The following is a 25,012-nucleotide window of genomic DNA, read 5'->3' as shown; positions in this document are numbered from 1 at the left end:
ATTTATTCCGATAAATTCTCTAACCTAAACACACAAATTCTATAACCTACAACGATAACACATGAGAAATTCCGCCCAGTGGGCATGGCTTTACATTGGTGAATCTCTATATTATGGCCTCGTAATTATTTAACGCTACAGTGCACTTTCTGGATAGGATGGTGGATCTTTATTATATCTCACACTTCGACTCACACAATCATCATCACGAAACTATCCTCCAGACCGAGCAGTACAGAAGGAACAAGTATAACCCACTAATCTTTTGAAACTACCTTGCTACTCTCCCATGTAAACCACACATACCCAAATTACATGACATACACCACACTACGACATGAAATACAAAACACTAAATAGTCACAACATTATCACTTTCCGCTTTCCCACTTCAATTAGTATTTATCCAAGTTTCACATGACACTGCACCACTTTGTAATTCTACTTTCCTACTATGAACTCTGGAGATATTTGCACGTCTTCCTGTGCAATGCAAGCCAAGTGGCGTTGGTGGATAGATGGCCGACTCACCTTGCTTCTCTGTCAGAGTTTGAATCTAGCATCACACGGAATCATATCACGCAAAGTAATATTAAGAACGTATTCATCACACACGCGAGTCCTCAACTGATACCATGGACGAGTACTTCTCTTTATCTTTTGTCTCATACACAGTTTGTGACTCACACACTACTCACCACGTGGAAGTACTCGTCTCTAATTTCAAGTCCTGCACACGCCATTTCTTAAATATTTCAACTTATGGTACACACGCTGTTTCTTAAATATTTCAACTTATTGTACACACGCTAGTAATTCAGCTTAACTTAAGCACACGGAAGTATTTCAACTTATTGCTACACATGGTTTCATTGTGACCGTTGGTCACTTCCGAAGATTACTACAATCCCATTAATATTACCTGCCTGACATTTAATTCTCCCCACAAAAGTTCCTGAAATAGAGAAATTATTATTTCAAACTACTCTTAAATATTCCACATGCATACCATGTCTCCACTCTTTTGTCATTACGGAGCACAACTAAAACAGAACAGCACAAGATCCAGCGGCAGAGAGCTGAAACATGGCCGTTCTCTAGGTCCTCTCACACCTCTGTCGAAGTGGGAGAGCACCTTGCTACCGTATTGGTCAGCCACATTTCAGGCGCTCAAAGCTCAGGTAAATTTCATCTCTTTGGTCCCACCAAAGGTGGCCAAAGGATCGTCTCAAAGATGATGATATATTCACATTCACTATCTGCAGTTAGCAGACGACCATACATTCATTCATTTCACAGATCTCACCAAACTGGATGTAGGGATTTACTTTATGGGAGTGCACATGTGATCAATTAAATAAATAAATTGTCATTCTTTCCCACACTGGTATCCGGCTTCACTGTATGAATTGAAATTGAGTTATCTTACAAAAAAAATGTGTTGTTCTGACAAAAATAATGAAGTATGTTGTACCTATTTTCAATGTCGGGCGGTATTGTACCCTTTCAAAATGACACCCCAGATCATAACTCGTTTTAGGTCCAGTGTGTCTATCACACAGACAGGTTGGATGTAGACCCTCAACTGGTCCCCTTCAAACCAACATATGGCCATCACTGGCGCTGTGGCTGAACCAGCTTTCATGAGAAAAAGCAACAGACCTCCACCGTGTCTTCCAACGAGCTCTCGATTGACACCACTGAGCCGGCCGGAGTGGCCGAGCGGTTCTAGGAGCTACAGCCTGGAATCGCGCCACCGCTACGGTCGAAGGTTCGAATCCTGCCTCGGGCATGGATGTGTTTGATGTCCTTAGCTTAAGTTAGGTTTAAGCAGTTCTAAGTTATGGGGGACTGATGGCCTTAGAACTTAAGTCCCATAGTGCTCAGAGCCATTTGAACCATTTTGACACCACTGAAGTCGCAAATGGCGGTAGTCTGGCGTCAGTGGAATGCACGGTACAGAGCGTCTGGCTCGAAGCTGTCCTTGAAGTAACTGATTTGTAACAGTTCGTTGTGTCACTGTGGCGCCAACTGCCACTCGAAGTGCTGGGTGCGGATGCAGTACAATGTACCAGAGACATAGCCGAACACGATGGTCTTCCCCCCTCGGAGTGCCACGCGTGGACTTCTTGCGACCATACATTGCGATGACCACGGCTATCAGCAATAGTATACAGTGGGTACACTGCTGCCTTTCTGCAGTACCGCAGAAAGTATATTCATCTTCACGCAGCCCCTGTTCAAACTCAGTGAGGTGTTGATACTTTGTCGCTCTAAAGACACTACCTCCAGCTTGAAAGGTAACTAACTTATGACCGACTATTTTCACCCTCATAGTGGCGCTACTAGTGCCACTCCTATGCGACTTGCGTCAAATTGGAACAGACACCATCTTACATATGATGAAACAGGCCTACGAAGTGTCGTTTACCTCACACAACTCCGACTTTTTCAGTATTTGTGCGTAATATCCTATACCTAGATACACTACTGGCCATTAAAATTGCTACACCAGGATGAAATGCAGATGATAAACAAGTATTCACTGGACAAACTTATTATACTAGAACTGGCATGTGATTACATTTTCACGCAATTTGTGTGCACAGATCCTGAGAAATCAGTACTCAGAACAACCACCTCTGGCCGTAATAACGGCTTTGATACGCCTGGGCATTGAGTGAAACAGAGCTTGGATGGCGTGTACAGGTACAGCTGCCCATGCAGCTTGAACACGATACCACAGTTCATCAAGAGTAGTGACTGGCGTATTTGACGAGCCAGTTGCCCGGCCACCATTGACCAGACGTTTTCAGTGCGTGATATATCTGGAGAATGTGCTGGCCAGGGCAGCAGTCGAACATTTTCTGTATCCAGAAAGGCCCGTACAGGACATGCTACATGCGGACGTGAATTATCCTACTGAAATGTCGGGTTTCGCAGGGATCGAATGAAGGGTAGAGCCACGGGTCGTAACACATCTGAAATGTAACGCCCACTGTTCAAAGTGCCGTCAATGCGAACACGAGGTGACCGAGACGTGTAACCAATGGCACCCCATACCATCACGCCGGGTGATACGCCAGTATGGCGATGACGAATACACGCTTCCAATGTGCGTTCATCGCGATATCGCCAAACACAGATGCGACCGCCATGATGCTGTATACAGAACCTGGATTCATTCGAAAAAATGACGTTTTGCCATTCGTGCACCCAGGTTCGTCTTTGAGTACACCAAAGCTGGCGCTCCTGTCTGTGATGCAGCGTCAAGGATAACCGCAGCCATGGTCTCCGAGCTGATAGTCCATGCTGCTGGAAACGTCGTCGAACCGTTCGTGCAGGTAGTTGTTGTGTAGGAAACGTTCCCATGTGTTGACTCAGGGATCGAGATGTGGTTGCACGATCCGTTACAGCAATGCGGATAAGATGCCTGTCATCTCGACTGCTAGTGATACGAGGCCGTTGGGATCCAGCACTGCGTTCCGTATTACCCTCCTGAACCCACCGAGTCCATATTCTGCTAACAGTCATTGGATCTCGACCAACGCGAGCAGCAATGTCGTCCTCTGTTAGAATATTGCTGCGCGGTGTCGGATCCTTACCAGGTGGGATTGACGGAGGACATCGAAAGGGTGCAAAAAAGGGCAGCTCGTTTTGTGTTATCACGTAGTAGGGGAGAGAGTGTGGCAGATATGACACTCGAATTGGGATGGAAGTCATTACAGCAAAGACGTTTTTCGTCGCGGCGGGATCTATTTACGAAATTTCAGTCACCAACTTTCTTTTCCGAATGCGAAAATATTTTGTTGAGCCCAACCTACATAGGCAGGAAAGATCATCAAAATAAAATAAGAGAAATCAGAGCTCGAACAGAAAGGTTTAGGTGTTCCTTTTTCCCGCGCGCTGTTCGGGAGTGGAATGGTAGAGAGATAGTATGATTGTGGTTCGACGAACCCTCTGCCAAGCACTTAAATGTGAATTGCAGAGTAGTCATGTAGATGTAGTAGATGTAGATACGATAAACCGCAATCGCGATAGGCTACAATCCGACCTTTATCAAAGTCGGAAACGTGATGGTACGCATTTCTCCTCCTTACACGAGGCAACACAACAACGTTTCACCAGGCAACGCCGGTCAACTGCTGTTTGTGTATGAGAAATCGGTTGGAAACGTTCCTAATGTCAGCACGTTGTAGGTGTCGCCACCGGCGCCAGCCTTGTGTGAGTGCTCTGAAAAGCTAATCATTTGCATATCACAGCATCTTCTTCCCGTCGGGTAAATTTCGCGTTTGTAGCACGTCATCTTCGTGGTGTAGCAATTTTAACGGCCAGTAGTATACTTTTTTCATTGAGTTTGGTTTCGCAAGAAGAGGTAGTTCAACAGAGGGTGTAGGGACTCCAATACTCAACAGCAGTAAGCAGGCTTGCAGCAGATATGCAGAAATGGTGTAACACAGAACAGACTAGCGTGAAGAGCGCCACCACACCACTCTTCGGACGAAAGATTATCACAATAAAAGCGTACTGCGTGGAGAGCTGCCTTAGACCAGACCTCTTACTGAAGGGAACAACGATAGCCACTGTGTACTGGCGGCCGTCATCGCGGAGCGGGACGGTTGCCGTACATAGCTGTGTGCGTATGCCGTGTGGGCCCTGGACGGGCCGCCTCGCGCCTGTGGCTGAGCTGTAGCGCCGCCTCCCACCTGGTCCAGACCGCGGCTGGCCCACCGACCGGCTCATCCCGCCGTATAAAAGATGCGCCGCGTGGGCGACGGGCAGTGCCGGCGCGAGCCCACACCACGGCGGAGCGGACCAGCACAGGTGAGTAGCGGCAGCCGCCTGCCTGCTCCAGTCGCTGCGGAAACACGGCACGGTGCTCACCACAGATGGGAAAAAAAACTGGCCGATTAAAATAGATACCGGTATCATAGTTTTGGATATCTATTACATCTACATCTGCATCCATACTCCGCAAGCCACCAGACGCTGTGTGGCGGAGTGGTACTTTGAGTACCTCTATCGGTTCTCCCTTCTGTTCCAGTCTCGTTCGTGGAAAGAAAGATTGTCGGTATGCCCCTGTGTGGGCTCTAATCTCTCTGATTTTAGCCTCATGGTATCTTCGCGAGGTATACGTAGGAGGGAGCTTGACTCCTCGGTGAAGGTATGTTCTCGAAACTTCAACAAAAGCCCGTACCGAGCTACTGAGCGTCTTTCCTGCACAGTCTTCCACTGGAGTTTATCTGTCATCTCCGTAACGCTTTCGATTACTAAATGATCCTGTAACGAAGCGCGCTGCTCTCCGTTGGATCTTCTCTATCAACCCCACCTGGTACGGATCCCATATTGGTGATCAGTATTCAAGCAGTGGGCGAACAAGTTTACTGTAGCCTACTTCCTTTGTTTTCGGATTGCATTCCCTTAGGATTCTTCCAATGAATCTCACTCTGTCATCTGCTTTACCGACGATCAACTTTATATTATCATTTCATTTTAAATCACTCCTAATGCCTACTCCCAGATAATTTATGGAATTAACTGCTTCCAGTTGCTGACCTGCTATATTGTAGCTAAATGGTAAAGGATCTTTCTTTCTACGTATTCGCAGCACATTACACTTGTCTACATTGAGAATCAATTGCCATTCCCTGCACCATGCGTCAATTCGTTGCAGATCTTCCTGCATTTCAGTACAATTTTCCATTGTTACAACCTCTCGACACACGACAGCATCATTCGCATAAAGCCTCAGTGAACTTACGATGTTATCCACAAGGTCATTTATGTATATTTTGAATAGCAACGGTCCTACGACACTCCCCTGAGGCACACCTGAAATGACTCTTACTTCGGAAGACTTCTCTCCATTGAGATAACCGATACTATTGAGTATTTCTTAGGTCTCGGTTATGGCACTTTTCTGTATCTTTTAAAAATAACTGTGTAATAAACTGGTACATCAATTTGTCGTAGGAGTGGTGGGAAAATTTTTGCTTTGAAAATAAAATCATTTTTTGATACTAGAAATGCCAAGTCGTAAAATTTCCATTCCTTGAAAATATTGAAATATTATACAAAATGGGAGAAACGATCAGTGTTATTTTAATAACAGTGCCGACTGTTAAAGATGAACAACACACATATCAAGTAACAATCGGTGCAGCATTGCTGAGGCAATAGTGTACGTGCGGGCATTTTTGTCCTTTCGTTCCAACTACAACAAAATGCGTATTTTCCTCATCAGACGCGTTTCGCTTTACTGAAGTAAGGCGTCATCAGTGATCTGCAATTAAAAATATTTACATTTTGTTTTGCTTTTAAGATCGAAAAACAGTTCATTAACAATTCTTGATTTTTACTTAATTCTGAACGGACTATTTTTCGATCTTATAAACAAATCAGATTTAAAATATCTTTAATTATAGGCCTCTGATGATGCTTTACTTCAAGAAAGCGAAACGCGTCAGGTGATAAAAACACGGATTTTTCTTCTAGTTGTAAGGACGGAACAAAAATGCCTCAGGGACATTAAAGCGACTACGAACAATATTGCCACACATACGAAGAAAAGAACGTACCTATTGACCTTTGCCACCCAGAAGGAAAGACAACGATTTTTTGTTTGCCTTTGATTCACCAGTTTTAGGAAAATGGGCTGATAGGAGCCTGTGTTGGAGTGTGTGTGTAATGGTAACATTTATTTGTTCCTTTTTGAATCCTCCTCATGAAGTCGTGAACATTTTCTTCCTTATTTCATAATTTTCGTCCATTCTCCCTTTGTTTTTCCACTATACCTGTTATATTCTTCTCTTTATCCCTCCTCCTCTACGACCATAGTAAACTCTTATCGATATTTTTATGAACGATACTATATAATTTACAAAAAGTTGTTGATCTGCTGCATGTCCTTACACAATATTCCTTTATCTACTTCTGTCACATGAATTGGACAACTTAACGGAATTCTCCAACGTCAGTTTTCACCCTTTAACAGTAACTATTCGTAATTCACAAAATACTGGTGTGGTGCTCGATTATGATTTTAGAACAGTGTTTCAGAAAATTACAATCAGTATGAGAATATTGGTGACTTTTTTAAAAAAAAGCAGCAAAGTGTAGACATACAAAGTTTTCCTTTACTTAACTGTTTTGTTTGGTATTCTGATCCTGCAGATCTTCAGACATATAATGCAGAAGTCTGAGGATGTGTTAGAATTTTTCAATCTTTGTTCGATAACTACGTTTGTTATTGAAGGTAAGAGGAATAAAAAACCGTGAATCGGTTAATACAGAAATCAGTTATTTTGAGCAGTGTTGACAATCCCTATAGCCGAAAAATGGCTCTCAGAGATAATCGTCATCCCTACTGCTCCCACTCACACAGTCTCTCCCCGTGGTATTGCTCAGGTCCACCAGCAAAGCCATCAGTCTTTCTACCACTTTGATACTGACCACCGTCTCCTGATGTCTTATGCTAACCTTCTCGCCTCGACACAACCACTAAATCCTATAAATGTCGGTCAAATAAAAACGAGACAAAGGGGGAAAAAAAAGTTGTTAAATGCGAGTGGGACTCGGGCTCTGAGCGTTTAGGTTAGTGGGGTTTAACGTCCCGTCGATAACGAGGTCATTAGAGACGGAGCGCAAGCTCGGGTTAGGGAAGGATGGGGAAGGAAATCGGCCATGCCCTTTCAAAGGAACTATCCCGGCATTTGCCTGAAACGGTTTCGGGAAATCACGGAAAACCTAAATCAGGATGGCCGGAGACGGGATTGAACCGTCGTCCTCCCGAATGCGAGTCCAGTGTGCTAACCACTGCGCCACGCTCTTAGCGTTACGTACAGACGTAATGACATATACAGACTGTTCTTCCACTCCCGTACTCGAGAATCTCGAAGATTTTTGCCTGTTACCGACTTTCATAGTGGCAAGATATCGATAGCAGAAATTCCAAAGCTTTCGAAACTGTCTGACTTGAAGTACGATAACATGACAAAAGAAATTTTTTGACTTGTGTTATAGTACCAAATTAACAGGTGTCCCATCTTTTCCTCTACTTGTATTGTGAAACCCTGCTTCTTCTTATTTTCATGATTCTAGGTTAAAGGAAGTAGCGTATAGGTTTCGATGAGTTAGGTTACGAATATGAAAATATGTGACATAAACGCATTGACTCAAAAGCTTACACTTACTACACCGCCAAGGACTGGAGACCTTAGTACGTGACATAAATTTCAGCGTGATACCTCTACCGGTTGTTGAGAAAAGGGTTTTCAGCAGTCGCGAAGACAGCCAGACAGATGGACAACAAAGTGACCCTTTACGATTTCCGTTTTTACCGGCTGAGATACGAAACCATAAAAACATAACTAAACTGCTTGTTACCTCAGAAATAATCGCCATAACTGTTAATACATTTGTCCCACTGTAAGACAATGTGTTCACGGAAAAATGTTTACGGTTGCCCATAAAATTGCTTGTACCCAGGCTTGCACCTCTTAGCCCAAAGCAAACCGATGTTCATGAATGGTGCGGTCTTAGATGCCTTGCCACGGTTCGCTCGGCTCCCCCAGTCGGAAGTTCGAGTCCTCCCTTGGGCATGGGTGTCTGTGTTGTCCCTAGCGTAAGTTAGTTTAAGTTAGATTAATTAGTGTGTAAGCCTGGAGACCGATGACCTCAGCAGTTTGGTCCCGTAAGTACTTACCACAAATTTCCAAATTTTGTCCACGAATGTCTTTCCTCGTGCCTTTAAAAGTATGAAGTTCGGTCTGGGAGGGTTTGGGACTGTATGGAGGATGTGTAACGACTTCGCAGCGGAACTTCTGCACCTTAGTCGAAGCAACAGACACTCCAGCTCCGCGAAGCTCATGATGACCTTTTTCTTTGACGCCAATGGCTAGCTGCTCTCTGAGTTTCTGTAGCACGATGTCGCTGCAGAAGTTTTGCAGGGAAGCTCTTACACATCCTCCATGGGGTTTCTATCTCTCCCAATGTGATTCCCAAATTTTTTGAGCCTGAAGAAAAACATTCGTGGCCATTGATTTACTTCGAAGAGGTGCACACCCAAATACAATATTGGTTCCATAGGAAACCGCAATCATTATTCAATGAAGGCGCTGGCCACCTTATCTCATAGTGGGATAAATGTATTACAGTAATGGCGATTAATTGTGAAGTAGTAAACAGTTTACCTACTTTTTTTTTTCTCCATGTCTCGTTCTCATTTCACTGATTCTTATACAACACTAGCTTCGCACCCGCTGTTTCGCTCGCCTAGACTGTATGGCCTGTAGATATTCATTTTTGTTTCTATTTAACCGAATTTTTGGTTTGTTCACAAATTGCAACACCTTCTAAGCTTTTAATGCCAATTACGGCCATATAAGCATGGTCTTTTCCAGAAGTACTGACCAAAAAGCGATTCTGGTAGCTGGAGTCTAAAGTTTTTCTAACACATGTGTTTTGCGTTTTGTGGAGATATTTCCCCCAGTGGAAGTGAAATACAATATTTCATAAATTTACCTTTAAAATTTTTTTAATGTAATGCAATATTTTCTTAGAAATTTGCATGACCTATTACACTCTCCTAGGGGTTGATTTTCCAGAAACACTGAAACACGTTTTTGTTTATTTCTAACCGAGAAGTCAAATACCGATCGTCATACATATAGCCTTAAAAGTTCTTTAGTAGTTCTTTTCTAATTATTTATCTTCAAAAAGCTTTTGTCCACTATTTTACCCCTTATTGGTTTAATTTTCAAAAATGCTAAACACGCCTTTTTTATTTTCTAACTGAGGAACCATATATGAGTTTTGGTAGATCTAGCTTAAGAGTTACTTTATTAGCCTTTTATCCCTTATTTCATCTAAGGAGTGGGCTGGGCAATTATGAGTCAGTGAATCAGTCTGACACCATTTTACCCTCTTAGGAACTGAATTTCCTAAATCAGCGGAACACGTATTTCTTTATTTATGACCGAGAAACAAAATACCAGATTTCGTAGGTGTCGCGTGAAAATTGTCTTCATACCGCAATTAAAAAAAAGAATCCATCTCCTATTTCACCCCCTTGGGTGATATTTCGAGAAATCCATACTTAGATGACACCCATAGTATATTTATCCACACCTCCAAATTTCATGTTTCTATCCTTGGGCTGGTCTATAATGAGTCAGTCAGGATATTGCATTTTTATATGTAGATCAATAACTGATCACGATAGTCCTCCATTTACAGGGAGTCTTGAATAATCCAGATAACTTTCTGTACAAAATCAAAATAAAAAATATTTTAACTAAATGTTCTTCAGCTGCCAGAGGGATATTAATCACAATGATTGCCTTTCTTCTACCTTCGTTCGGTTGAAGGTATCAAGAGCAGTAAGGGTTTTTAGATATCATCCAACATTTTTTATTCGGTAACCCACTTTGTTACCTTAAGACCTGTTCAAAAACGTAGCGCAATATATTTATTCACGTAAACATGACGTTATTAAAAACTTAATACAAAAATGACTATCACTGTCTTGTATTAGCGCAAAGTGAAGGAACCGGGTTAACATTGGTTGAATGATAGTTGTGAAATTTCCTTGTAATTCCATTTATTTACTGTTATGTTTTTAATCACCTTATTGTTATTTCATTTGTTCACTGTGATAGGTTTTGGTGAGAGTCTTGATGGTGGGAAATGGACTGCCTAATAAAATCACAGGTTGCTATTTAAAAGGGTCATACTGTTGTTCGTATGATCCTAACATATCAAGTATCAAGAAATGCAGTCATGGTGTTTAATGTACCCTTGGTAACTGAAAACATTTGCTCGATACAGCTTTTACTTTGATCATCTACGGTAACTTACTTTGAGTGGTCAAGATAAATAATACACCCTGTAGATACTTTCATATCTATTTCTTCTAGTACTTCTTCATTTAGTAATGTTTGTCTCCACTTAATTAACATTCCTCGAATCACCATATCTGAAATACAATGTGGTCCACGTTCCACTTCCATGTCTAGATATAAACTTCGAGGAATATCTTTCTCCTGCTTCTCGGATACCATTAGAGCTCTTATGTCGTGGAAAGCTCTCGCTGTGTGCGCCAGGCTGCTTCTGATATCATCCTTGCTTCGAGTATCCTGTGTAATGGTTTTTCCAGATAGGACCTACCTGCTGCTACATAACTCTGTGAGTGGAATGAAATCATCTAAGATACTGAAGTTACCTTGCAGTCTGGAATGACTGATAAACTAGAATAAAAATTCGCAATAGCGGTATGAAATGAAGTCACATGAAAGGATATGTTATAGTCAGTAATATACAGGGCGAATGAGGGGGAAAGGTACGTGCTTTGAGTGATGATACTATTAGTGATTCTGAACAGAAGTCTTTATATGGCCGTATGTCCTATGTATTTACGTACATTATCATTTTCTGCATTATTCAAACATAGTTATTGTTTACAATGTACCACACTACTGTAGGGAAGGGGAAACGAAGAGACGAACAATTTAATACACAGATATTTCTGGTATATCAAGCTGGGGAAGTTCCATAAATTGGCCAACGAAAAATACCTGATCTACAACGCATGCACATGGCCGAAATTTTAAATATTCTCGCGCCCTCTTCGAGTGAGCTATTAGTATTGGAGAAAAAATTAATAGCACTTTTTGTAGAAAATTTAATACAGTTTAATTTCGCACTGCGACACCTTTTCCTTAGAGGGTGCAGTTTTCGAGTTATTCAAGAGAAATTTACAAGAGTAATGTCGGAAACCATTCTGAACAGGACAAACGTCCATTTTATTCAGAATCACTAATAGAATCACCACTTAAACCATGCACTTTTCTCCTGACTCATCCTGTATAGTAAAGTAACTTCTGCATAATACGTCCAACAGTAAATCAACCTACAGTGTTTACGAAAAGACACACACGCCCTTGCTTTCAGTCAAGAACTGATGCTACGGAAAAGCTTTCGTAATTTATTATTAAAGAAACGAATATTCAAACACATAGTGTTTCTTAAATTGTATAGCCCCTTCACTGTGATCCAACTTTGTTTCATTGGCTCTCTTTAATTGAGACGGGAAGAGGAATATGCATATCGAATGTCTTACAAGCGTCACCATCTTCATGCAACGAGACACCACATTCCGAGAAGTTGAACTTATGCTGACTCTTTTCTCGACTCGTATTCTGAAACTGCGAAAAAACTTCAGTTATCGATGGTCGTGTGAATGGCTCCGTCACGGGTAACGGAATGTTAGAACTACTTTCGGTTAGGAAAGACTAATTGTAAATATTGCCTGGTCAAAAACCGACGTTCCCCGCAGCTCGAATTTCTAACAAAACCGGGCAGTGCTGCAATGAGAATGCATAATATGAACCAAATTCACAACAAAATGTAGAACTACCTGCAAGATTGAAACTGGCATCGAGTCTGTAATACAAAAATAGATGGCTTAAATGATAGTGATCACCTTTTCCTTAAATTTCTAAAAATTACCTGGTCTCGGAAATAACTGCTAGGAGGATGAAATGAATTTAATTCTTTTAAATCGTATTCACATCAAAACACTTTAGAAAATTTTGGGGAGTTAATGAGAAACTGATGTTTACTACCACATACCCTTGTAAAAGTGGCACAAGGTCTTGTGACATTTATACGTTTGTAAATGGAAAATTTGGCACAATGTCTTGTGACTTTTATACGTTTGTAAATGGAAAACATTTGCCGCCGCCTTTTTATATACTGGTATGAAAAACTAATTGACATTGTTAGAACGTAGTATGAAAGGAAGACGTTAAAAATTACAATCGAAATGAATTACGTAATCGATATTAGAAGGGACTGTAGTTAAGCTGCACTCTTTTCAGACATTTTGGGACCCTTCACATTTTTGATTATGACTACATTAGGCCACACATTGCCTTTCTTCAGTCACCAATAAATGGTCGATCCAGTCACTATTAAAACCATATTTCTGTGTCCAAAAGAAATACAAGTTACGTATGAGACACCTTTCTTCATACATATAAAATAGTTTCTTTTTTCGTCTAGATACCAGCGTACGCTACTTTTAAAATAGTACTACGTTAGATAACCCTTTAACTTCACCAACCACGTTCCCATCAAGCCAAGTGCCTATTTTGAGTTAAACAGAATTGGCTAAATCTCTAAAACAATAACAGCCTGAAGGCTGCACATATGGCATCATTATTTTGCCAATATAAAATTCTGTTTTTAGCACAAGACCGGCCAGATGTTGATCGGTACACTTAAATATGTTACCAAAGAAAGTATTACTGTAACATGAACGGTTTTGGCCAGGCTAATCAGAAATTAAAGAATATTTGCCTCAGCGTTGGAAGGAAATGTGAAGAGCTGACAATATACGTGCAGAATGGATATCGATTATATAATACGAACGGTTACGTGGGTCGCCTTAGGGTCACGTATACCAGGAAGAGGATGGTGCACGGCAGCAATCCAGTCAAACTTCTTGTTATACTTGATACTTCGAGTGCATTCAGAACATTTTTTTTGAAAAAGTTTTATTAGTTTCCTTGAAGGATAGAACAGGCTCATTGGAGGACTCTGTTCATTTATGCTAAATTCCGGAGAGCTGGAAGCGGAAGAGAGGTGCTCGCAACTGCTAATATTAGAGAGGGGATTACTCTTTGCAACATTTGTCCCACAATCAACAAAAAACATCGGCAGCCTTGGATGAAACTGATGTACAGGAACTGCTTTTATTTGGTCCCTGGATCAGTGACTCTCTCACAAAAAATTTGAAATACTATTTCATGTGAGACAATGTTTATTTATGTGTCTACAAGAATGAAGGCAATTCTGCCGGGTAACCGTTGTGTTTCATTTCGAAAATAAGTTCTTCCAATTTTTCCTCCCATTAAGGTCCTTACAAGAAACCGTGCTTTGTGTGATCTACTACATAACAGTTCTTTAGAATTGGTTACCTTAGAATCTTTTGAAATCTTAATACTCGTCGTCTGACTTTCTAATTTGTTTATAGCCGACCGAGCATTGAACAAACTTACGGAATGAGAACTCGAAAAATCGGCTATAGAAACGATCCGCAAGTATTATCTTCTCCTGAGAATTTGAGAGTTCACGGCCGTCAGCAACACATGGTACACGCTGACAGCTATTCTCTTTTAGGAATAGAAATGGAGAAACACGATCGGCACTAGGCGAAGAAGCAGCAGCCGCTACATTGGTGGTCTCATGTCAGCAGCAGACTGTAAACGTCCGTTTCTGTGTAAGAAAACGAGCGTTAGCGTGCAGTTCTCACAGGAGCATTTCTTTCTGTCATTCTTTTTAGGGTTCCAATAGTGAAAACGGTACCCGTTATAGGAGCCCTTTGATGTCCATCTGTCTGTCGGACTGTGAAGAACCCTTTGTTCAGAAACGAGTAGACGTATGAAGGTGAAATTTATGTCGCATACTAATGTTCACGTTTCCTCGACGATGCAAAATAAATAAATAAACTTTCTACGTCAATGCAGTCAAAAGATACGGCTCTTTATGTCATATATATTGATACTCTCAAACTCACTCATCAAAACCCATAGGGTACTTTCCGTTGACGTAGAATCATGAAATTTTCTGAAGCAGCATTCCACAGTACACATAAAGAAAAAAAATGAGGAAATTGTTAATTTGTATGGTACCGTAAGAAAAAATATGTTTGTAACTTGTTACCCGTTTCCTGCCTGTCTGTCCACGTTTTCAGACACCTTTTGCTCAAGAGCGGGTGGAGGCATCGACTAGGAATTTATGTTTCATGCTTAAGTCCACGTTCCCTTCGCGGTGGAAAAATTTAAGATCCTAAGTCAGTGTAATCAAAAGATAGGACCATTTATGTCACATACTCTTATTTTGAGATCTTCTCACTTTCGATATTGGTAACACGAAAAAATTACCAAAATTCTCGAATTTTGTAATGGATGAACCATCTGTATACCTAATTAAATTCTTATTGAACGTCCGGTGTGCGAGTTCAGCTCGCACTTACCCGGATTTCATTTCTTCATTTTACCTAGGCACGATCTTGCGAAAGCGGAGCGCAGCGGAATATGCTATATATCCCTGGTAATATTCGTGTGCAGCAATTCACATACACCACAATGTTCTGTTTCAAAAACTGAGTTTTTGGTGAGATTAATGGTGTAACTGAAGGGTGACTCACGTCATACGTAACAAATGAAAGCGGAAAATTATTGTGCTCCATAATTTATCATCTAGAGACAGGGGATCTTTTTCTGATTGCAGGGGTGCGAGGTGGAGGGGGGAATGATTTTAGGAATCCCTCATGGTTGATTATTGTTCCCTCGGTTGCTTTTCATGTGTGTTAATTATATTCCATTTAATTCGGCCTACTTAACGTAACAATTGTTCTTCTTACAGATGAGAAATCAATTCCATAAGAGAAGCGGCAACAAACAAAATTGTAAAGTGTTTATAACGATTACTGACTGAATTCTGCATACTGGTCCTCTCTTCGTTTTCATACACACTTCTACACATTAAAGAGTAAAACACGACTAATAAATTGAAAGCATTACCAGGAACTAATAAGCTAGCCAGAATATTCGCAATTTGTGTATGTACGTACTTACGAGAATGTAAATCGAAAAAAAATTTAAAAGCTTCTTAAACAACTCAATTTAATCACTTTGGTACTATTCGTTGTTGCTAATCTTGGAATCAGCAAATTTTGTTCAGTTTCTTTCAGCACACATATATTTTAGGGTAGTCTTCCATTAAATCAAAGAACACTGTGCCGGCCGGTGTGGCCAAGCGGTTCTAGGCGCTTCAGTCTGGAACCGCGCGACCGCTCGGGTCGCAGGTTCGAATCCTGCCTCGGGCATGGATGTGTGTGATGTCCTTAGGTTAGTTAGGTTTAAGTAGTTCTAAGTTCTAGGGGACTGATGACCTCAGATGTTAAGTCCCATAGTGCTCAGAGCCATCTGAACCATTTTTTGAAAGTAAAGTGTAGGGCTCACCCTCCATCATCTCGTTAACAACTGTTTATGGTGTTAGCTACTTTAACTACAGCAACACCGCATATAATGCCTTTCATGTTGTAGCAGTCGATTAGAGTTGAGAAGTAATAATAACAGTCATCATTACGATACTAGAAGAAAAAGCGTCCTTCATAGTCTTCATTACAATTTATTTTAGCTATGAAATAGGTGAATAATTCTGCTAAAATTTTTTTTAGTCATTAGCTATCAAATACCTAACAGATAGCTAAGCTAAGGATACGAAGCTGATAAATACCCTGTGTTCAGTCCCTTCAATTCCTTAAAAAAAATTCTTCTTTAGAAAGTTGTAGCTTATTATCTGCAAAAGTGTTAAAAATTTACTGGTGTTGTATGCTTAAATGTTGTTTTCTGTTACGTGGACTCATCTGTAAATGATCAGCATGTTGCCATATTTAAATAATAATTAAGTTAATGTTCTGTAAATTAACTCATTCTAAATCTTTGGGATATATCGAGCATGATATCTGTATCTAACACACAGCTCCATCCTTATAATGGTGCTATTCCTTTGGCTACCACAGGCAGCAAAACTAATTGTAACTAATCGCCTTCGGAGAAAGATGCAGATACCTTTAACAGTGATAATAAATTGAGGACTGCAGCTAGGCGTCCACACAAATGAAGTTATGAGGTGTATCTACTTCTTTACAATAGCCAAACACTTATGCGACTTAATAGCGCTGTGGTCGAAGTTAACTATTCTTTTACGTTTCTTGTAGAGTTCGTGTTATAACAAAAGTACACATCATTTGAATTTTTCCTGAAAAGTTCATTAGTACACTACGGGACACATGGGTGCCCGAGGGAACTCTGTTCATCTTTGTGGGGATTCCTGATGTTCTCTACTCAAGAATGGGATGAGATGATGATGATGATGATGATGACACTCAATATGTGGAAACCAATCAGGAGTCTGTTCAGGTACTGAGGGAGACTTGTTAGGATCAAAAGGGGCAGCCTCACCACTAATCTTTTGTTTCTTCTGACTTTTCTGTTCATTCATATATAAGAAAATTCTTGAAACCGTCAAAAACCAATAGCGTTTATCACATATTCACAATTTGTGGAAACATAACAATTAAAGAAAACATTTATGCATTAAAATAACTACAAGCAGCAGTGACAAAGTTACCATGGAATCGGAAGAACATTGCAATTATGTTAAAACAAGTAGAAATTACCTCAGATTAAGAGATAAAAGATTATTTAAATATGAAAACTCTTTATTGGTTTCTTACATAGATCTATTCAAAACAATAAAATATGCAGCTTTCAATACACGCTTCTAATTTCTAAAAATATTCTGAAATTTTCATCACCATAAGGAAGTTTTCCTCAGATTTCTTTGAAAGCAGGTAATAATACACTGCACAATAGAATTAAATGATCAGTTTTTCGAAATCCTGTAATTCTCTCCCACTCAGACGCATTAGTTTGAAATTTGTCTCAAGGGTGCCTACAGTCTTCCTCTATAACGATGCGTTGCACCCAGGGACGCCACACATGAGTTCGACAGCACTTCAGACAGCAAGGTGTCGACACATGCGCAAAAAGGGCACAGCTTAGAAGTTCACGTGACGTGTAAGGTGGGTTAATGACGTCAGATTGGCACCAATGCCCCCACGGATGTGTCACACGATGGGAGATCGTCACAGCCCCTCTCACTCACACTTCATCACTTCTTTTGACGCCTCTGCGCGGAATCAGAACCGCGAAGCATAACGTCGAAATCACGAGGTTTCCTTAGGGTGGCCGAGGAAAAAGTTTCAGACCGGCTACTCCGTGATCACGTCATGGAACAGGAGCACTGAAAAAATGTAAGGACCATTTGCTGCTACAAATGACATTCAGATTTCGTCGAATAGTTTTCAATGGTCCCTAAAGGTTCCACCCTGTACACGACAGCAATAGTTGCAGTGGGACTGCACTCTATAGGGGTCTGGCCACTTTCAGTCGCGTTGCAACTCGTATGTCGAGAAGGCCTGAAATACCCTGGAGGTGTGAACTGTACCATATGTTGTCAAGATCGTCTTCCTTTGCTCATCGCTCTGCGAACCTTCGTTTTCGACCAAAATGTGACTGGGAATCAAAGTCCCAAGCAGAGAGATGGTTTTATTGACACATTTATGTCAGACCCTGAGTCCATTTCATGTCGTTTCTGACAGGCGCTGTGTCCGAAATGTTTTCTTGGGCGTCCCATTAGAAAACCGCGTGATTTCTGCCCATCACGGTTCTGACCTCCAGCATAGAGGCATCAGAAGAAGGGCTGAAATGTGGGTAAGAGAGGCTGTAACAACCTTCCCATCGTCTGATTCGTCCACAGCGGCGTTAGATAGAATTGTCGTGTCATTGTGATATCATTAACCCACTTTACCAGTCACCTGAACTTCTCAGCTCTGACCTTCTTAACCCCTGTGTCGACACCTTGCTGCTTAAAACATCGTCCAGCGCGAGGATGACGTCGCAGGGCGGCACGCTTTCGGACCATTAGAGAGGAACAGAGTAGACACCTGTGAGCCAATCTTCAAACTTATGGGTTGGAAGTGGAGAAAATCTCGGGCTTTCGAAAAAGTGATCCTTCGATTCTGTTGCGCACTCTATATGCGCAATGTCTTACACACTGGGTAAATCTTCGTCAGACATGCATGGGAAGTAAAAACGTTTCCCTCTGTCAAGAGTTCGTCGAAGACATAAAATCGTTTAAATCTACAGGGAGGGGCAAAGAAAAGTGGCCCGGGAAACAGAGTTCCAGGGTACAAAGAAACACAGCAGAGGAAAGAAAATACCGCACTAAACTGACTACAGCAGGTGTTGAAAGTGACCACCATTCATCTTATGGCACTTTTGGTTCCTGCTCAGCAAGTTTCTGAAGACGCTGGATTGCTGGAATTACTACAATTTCAAAGTTCTACATTTCTTGCGGTACACCTTACACTTCTGGGCTCCCCACACAAAGTAATCTCGGACTGCTAAATTAGTTGACCTGGGTGGGCAACTAGGGCCTTGACCAGACTAACGTCTGCTAACAACTCTGTTTGGGGTGAATACTGTGTAAATGTGCTCCAAAGTTCGGCCGGGTGAATGGGTTGTTACTCCATCCTGTTGGAAGTAGCTGTAGGTGTTTTCCTCCTCCGTTAATGCATACATTGACGTCCAGTCACGTCCACTCGTCAGTGCGATTTTTATTTGTTCCGCACTGCATGTCATCATAGGACCGACGAAAATTTCTCTTAGGGTCTCTTCATCCTGCGTCGCTCAATGAAGCCTGCCGCCATGGTGTCTTACAGTTGAGGGAGATTTCTTCACCTCGAATGGTTCTAAGCGAAGTATATTAGCTTTCAGCTGTTTTCCAATTGCTTATATCCTTATTAAACAGTACAGAGACAGTATGTTACTAAGATATCGTCATAATTATAAAATTTGCAGCGTACCAGTTTGGTTGTAATACGTTTCGGCATTCCACCTACGTGCAGAAAATAAAAGAAAGTGTGTGTGTATGTGTGTGTGTGTGTGTGTGCTTGTGTGTGTGTGTGTGTGTGTGTGTGAGAGAGAGAGAGAGAAACGTGTGATGTGAAAATAAGTACGGATACAGTTGAGAAAATCAGGAAATCCAAAACTGGCAACTTTGCCCCGTTTTCACCGACCTTCCTGGCGAACATAACAAAAATGATATCATTAAACTTAAAAGAAACATAATATTTATTTTAAAGTGTCATTATGAGTGACAATTATATGCTCTACTAAGAGAAAAAATAGTTAATGCTCAGATGAAAATGAATAAGCGGGACAAGAAATTTTTGCAGACTGCAAAAAAATCATCTCCAAGGCGGATTTAAAAAAAAAAAAAAAGAAAATAACGTAAACAAGTGGCAGTGCTGAAAATACGATACCGGACATGGCCACACACACACACACACACACACACATACACACACACACACACACACACACACACACACACACACAAAAGGGAAACATGTCCTGCCTCCTAGTTTCCTGCCACCAGGCCATCACTATTTACCATTTGTAAAATACGCTTAAGTCTATATGTTTCATATTATCAACATACTGTGGTAAGCTAATGCCGTACACCCTCGGACGCCTAAAGAAACATCATGTTGAGTTTCAGGACCATGATAGTATCTGTCTCAGTCCTTGGGTCTGAGATGAGGGCTCCGTAATGAATATAAAGTACGTAGAATTTATGCAAAATTTTGGGATGAAACAATTTAGATACTGGATTTGGCATCCCGAATTAGTCGGATAAATTTGATCTAACATCGTGTGGGATGTCATCAATCTTATGTATATGAAGACAGGTCGAAATTTCAGGCTTCATGTGAAGGTTATGGAATTGCTGAGAATAATTTCAGGAATTTTGACGATTTGAAGTTCTGTGTACATAATCGAGTTTTCGTTATTTTACATATCACGAATCCTAATTTGCAATACGTGAGAATTTATTGTGGATGACGTATACAATCTCGATGTTCGTGTTTGCATCCAACGACAAAGTTTGCAAGACAAATGTGGTGGCAGAAAGAAGAACAAGTGTGAAATTTTTTGATTTAGTCTAGATGTTTAGTTCGTCAGTTTCTTTCAGTGGATACATGGGACACAGTAGAATGTTTCCCTTCTTACAATAGCGCTGAATGTATTTTCTTAGTGTTAATTTTGAACCAGTAATTACTCCGGTTATTCCACTGCAGGAATCTTCCAGGTGCAATGACTTCTGGATACCGATTAATTATTTTAACACTCAATTCGATGACTCTAGTTTTGATGGCGTTTATTGGAAGTCTACAAATTTCTGGAAGTATTCCAAATGTTGTTCCGTAGTGCTGTATTTTACGTGCGAACAGCTTGTCTATAGAAGTATGCCCGCAAATAATCTTGGTTCACCTTCCTGGATACAGTGTAAAGATGTTAGTATCGATGGCGCAGAGAGTTGGTCGCTGTAAAAACAGAAAGGTGTAGCTTACAACAGGACTCGAACTACAAACTGACTACGGACCACCTAGTGGTAGGTAGAGTACTGTGAGTAACACATCGTAATAAACCGGCCGACACATTTGACGGAGCGCCAATGCAATGACTGCGCTAATATCTGCAATGAAGATTCGCGCCACCATTCCTATAAACACGTATCTATCCCCGAAAATATGCGTTTCCGGAGCCATGTTAATTGGACTTTTATTTTTTTTTTGTTTCGGTGAGCGCTACCGCCTCTCAAAGTATTCGACGCTTCTTTGCCTGGCTCTGAGCACTATGGGACTCAACTGCTGAGGTCATTAGTCCCCTAGAACTTATAACTAGTTAAACCTAACTAGCCTAAGGACATCACAAACATCCATGCCCAAGGCAGGATTCGAACCTGCGACCGTAGCGGTCTTGCGGTTCCAGACTGCAGCGCCTTTAACCGCACGGCCACTTCGGCCGGCTGACGCTTCTTTCTTTAACTTCCTGTATACAACATGTTTCTGTTATTCATACACAGCTGCGACATTATCAGTAATAACAGGAAACACTTGTCTTTGGTCATGAAGAAGAACATTCTACTGACTACAAAATAACAAATACGTATATTTTTATGTTTATGTATGTGAACTGCACTTGCATTAAAAGTAACTGATTTGGTTACATAAAAACGCGGACGTCACGAGATTAACTAATTTTTATTACATGTAAAATGGCATTTATATTTTGTATGGATATAAAATACACAATGGACTAACGCTAAATGATGTACTGTTCTAATCATATGAAAAACAAACAACCAAATAAATTAAAAAATGAAGAGAAGTCGTCGTCTACCATTTTCTCTCTTATACATTCATTTCTGTTTCTTTCCCTACCAGCTCTACCAATTCTACATGTAATCCTACCGTTTACAACTCATTCCCGCAGCTTACTAAGACTACCGAGCCGAAGTTTTGGTAACGCGCAACACAAGTAAATTAGTTGTTTTCAGCCTGCGGCAAGATTAGCTCCAACTGTGAATGAGCGTTAGCACTGAGTTTGCTTCATTTGGAATAAAGGGCTCTGATGATATCATCTAATGTTCTTTTTACAGTACATTCGCGAGGTTAGTGTTCTCTTCTGGCCACAACATGAGAATAGTTCCGGAAGCTAATGAGGATATCATGTGGAACGTGAGGTAAGTGATGCAATGGACACCTGTTGAAATCGTAATCCGTATGGCGTGGCGAACCACTGTCTTTTGCCAGCATGCAGGCAGCAATTTATTTCATCTCCACCACACGTAATAGCCGCTGGCGTATGATCATCTGTCGGTTATTTTTACTCCCGCTCGTGAAATAGACGGCTCAATGCTTATCGATGCTTCAAAACAAGTTTCGGAATTTCAGATCGTTTGACGGTGAATGACATGACATTTCGAAAAAAACTGGTCATGATAACCGAAACTGAGCCTCGTGTTTCACAAGCTCCGCCGAAACGGCCGTCAAATGAACAGAAAACTTTCGCATAATCATTCGTGGAGTGTGATGAGTATATTAGACGAACAGCTGGCTATGTTGTTGTTGTTCTGGAGAACAGTTGACATTTCAGCATGCTGTATACGCCGATGTATTCACTGTGTAGCTCTAAAAGTATCGGAGAAGGACGGTGTGAGAAACTGACGAAAGGGAGATGGCTGGTCTTCGATAATCTGAAGCCATAGTTCACGTATGTAGATACACAGCCTACTTACGATTTTCCCATTTGGTACCGATTTTAGGAAAGATGGACCATAGATTTATGGATATATGTCAGAAAGTCATACGAATTGGTTAGAATTTTTCAGTTGAATAGTCAGTATTGCACTGAATTACGGTTAACAAAAACTAGAGGGCAATTCTTCCAAAAAATGTTCACTAATATATGTCGTATTGTGTATATGAGCTCTGGAGCAATTTACGATGACGAGCGCAAACACTACCATCCCTGCCCACCACGAGGTTGAATGTCATCTGGAATGCAGGAATGCTGAGCACAGATGGAATTATTCTAGCGACCATATAAGCTTCGGAGAAAAAGTGACTTTCACAAACGAGAGATGCTTATGACCTGACGAGCATTTCTCGAAACGAGGAAACACGACTGGTATTCGTTTGCTACGGTCACGAATATCTGTGAAAAGTGAAGGAAGGAAGATTAGGGTTTTACCTCCCGTCGACATCGAGGTCATTAGAAACGGAGCAGAAGCTAGGATTTTGGAAAAAATATTTTGTCTATGGAGTGTGTGATCGATTCTTTTGTAATTTTTTTTGTTTATTTATAGACGCAATCACATGTTTATGACACTGTCATAACCGGTTTCGGCCATTCAAAACCATCTTCAGATTCTAAAACAATACAGAAGAAAATTTCTATTAAAACCTAAAAATAAGTGCAATATTTAACCACGCTTACTAGTAATCTAACTGGATTTATGCGAAATACATATAGTTCATAACTAAAGGCGGCAGACACTGAACACAGGTTCATGCGTTGTCAAACTAGCTATAAAATGTAAAACAGCGGCCTTATATAGACATAAAAATTTTGTTACATTAGGTGAACAAAATCTAAATATGGCACTTATTTTTGGGTTTTAACATAAATTTTCTTTTGTATTGTTTTAGAATCTGAAGATGGTCTTTGAATGGCCGAAACCGGTTATGACTGTGTCATAAACATGTGATTGCGTCTATAAATAAACAAAAAAATTTACAGAAGCTAGGATTGTTTAAGGGATGGGAAAGCAAATCGGCTGTGCCCTTTCAAAGGGACCATTTCGGCATTTGCCTGGAGCTTCTAAAGGAAATCACGAAAAATTGAAACCACGATGGCCGGAGGCGGGTTTGAACCATCGTCCCCAGGAATGGGAGTGAGCCACTTCGCTCGCTCGCAAGTAGTTGAATGACAGTTAAACTACAAGAAGGCGGCACGGCGGCGTTCGACGATACCTCGTCGCATAACGTGGAGTTTGAGGGCCTGTCTGCTCTGTTAAGCAGAATAGGCGGCAACCTGTGGTAGAGATGACGACGGTGTGCGAGTGCACTCAGTTCAGCGCGCATTGTTCAACATCAGGCTCCACAGCGTACGACCAGTACGTGTTCCACTGTTGACACCGTCAATCGTGACTACAGTAGGGGCGAGCATCGCGGATCAGTGGAAAGATATCGTCTCGTCCGGTGAATCACACGGGCACGATTGCAGTGGGAAAGCGATCATCGGGAGTCCACCGAAGACCGATAGAAACTTCTCAGTTGGTAGGATACGTCACATTTCTTGTTACACGAGATCGACACTCATGCCAACGGCTCCTCGAACAAGCATCGCGTCAAGGACGCCCTAGTCAGTATGTGCAGTACTATCCTATGGAGCACATTCGCCTGATCTATAGGATCGGTCGTAGCAATCGAAGACGTGATGACAGCTGCGGACTATGAGAACATTAATGCAAATCACATGCATCTCTATATGTTTGTTGTATCCCCGACTGCGGTTGTGTCATCCAACAAGATAAATGCCCATGTCACACGACCAAAATATTGTTGCGCTAGTGTCACGAGCATGATAGTAGAGTAATGTTGATATCTTCGCCATTGATATCTTGGACACTATTCACCTGCTAAGAACCCGAGGTAACACATATGGCACACAATTGGGCGCCAACCCCGCGATCGGAAACCACAGGCACGTAACTTACAGTCTTTGCGTGAAGTCATCTGATGCCATAAACCTCCGGAAACCTACCAAGGACTTGTCAATTCAACACCGCATTATCTATATGTAATGCGTTCCAAGGGCTAACAAACACGATTTTAAACTGAGGTGGCAAAAGTCGTGGGATAGCGATATCCACATATAGAGACAGGTATAGTATCGCTTAGACAGGGTATAAAAGGGGAATACACTGGCGGATCTGTCATTTGTAGTCAGGTGATTTATGTAAA

The 25,012-nt window shown here is 41.3% G+C and overlaps 1 long non-coding RNA gene across 1 annotated transcript in view; it reads left to right on the top strand.

Moving 5' to 3' along the window:
- The first annotated feature begins 4,705 nt into the window (after positions 1 to 4,705).
- The window catches only part of LOC126203988 (uncharacterized), a 214,812-nt gene continuing 194,505 nt past the window's right edge, over positions 4,706 to 25,012 (top strand). Inside the window, exon 1 of the long non-coding RNA XR_007540440.1 lies at positions 4,706 to 4,824. This is a non-coding gene — a long non-coding RNA (uncharacterized LOC126203988). The remainder of the gene's footprint in view (positions 4,825 to 25,012) is intronic.

The sequence above is a fragment of the Schistocerca nitens genome, chromosome 9, assembly GCF_023898315.1.
Source record: "Schistocerca nitens isolate TAMUIC-IGC-003100 chromosome 9, iqSchNite1.1, whole genome shotgun sequence".
NCBI lineage: Eukaryota > Metazoa > Arthropoda > Insecta > Orthoptera > Acrididae > Schistocerca > Schistocerca nitens.
The sequence above is the reverse complement of the archived record's forward strand: the minus strand, read 5'-3'. Positions and strand labels throughout refer to the sequence as shown.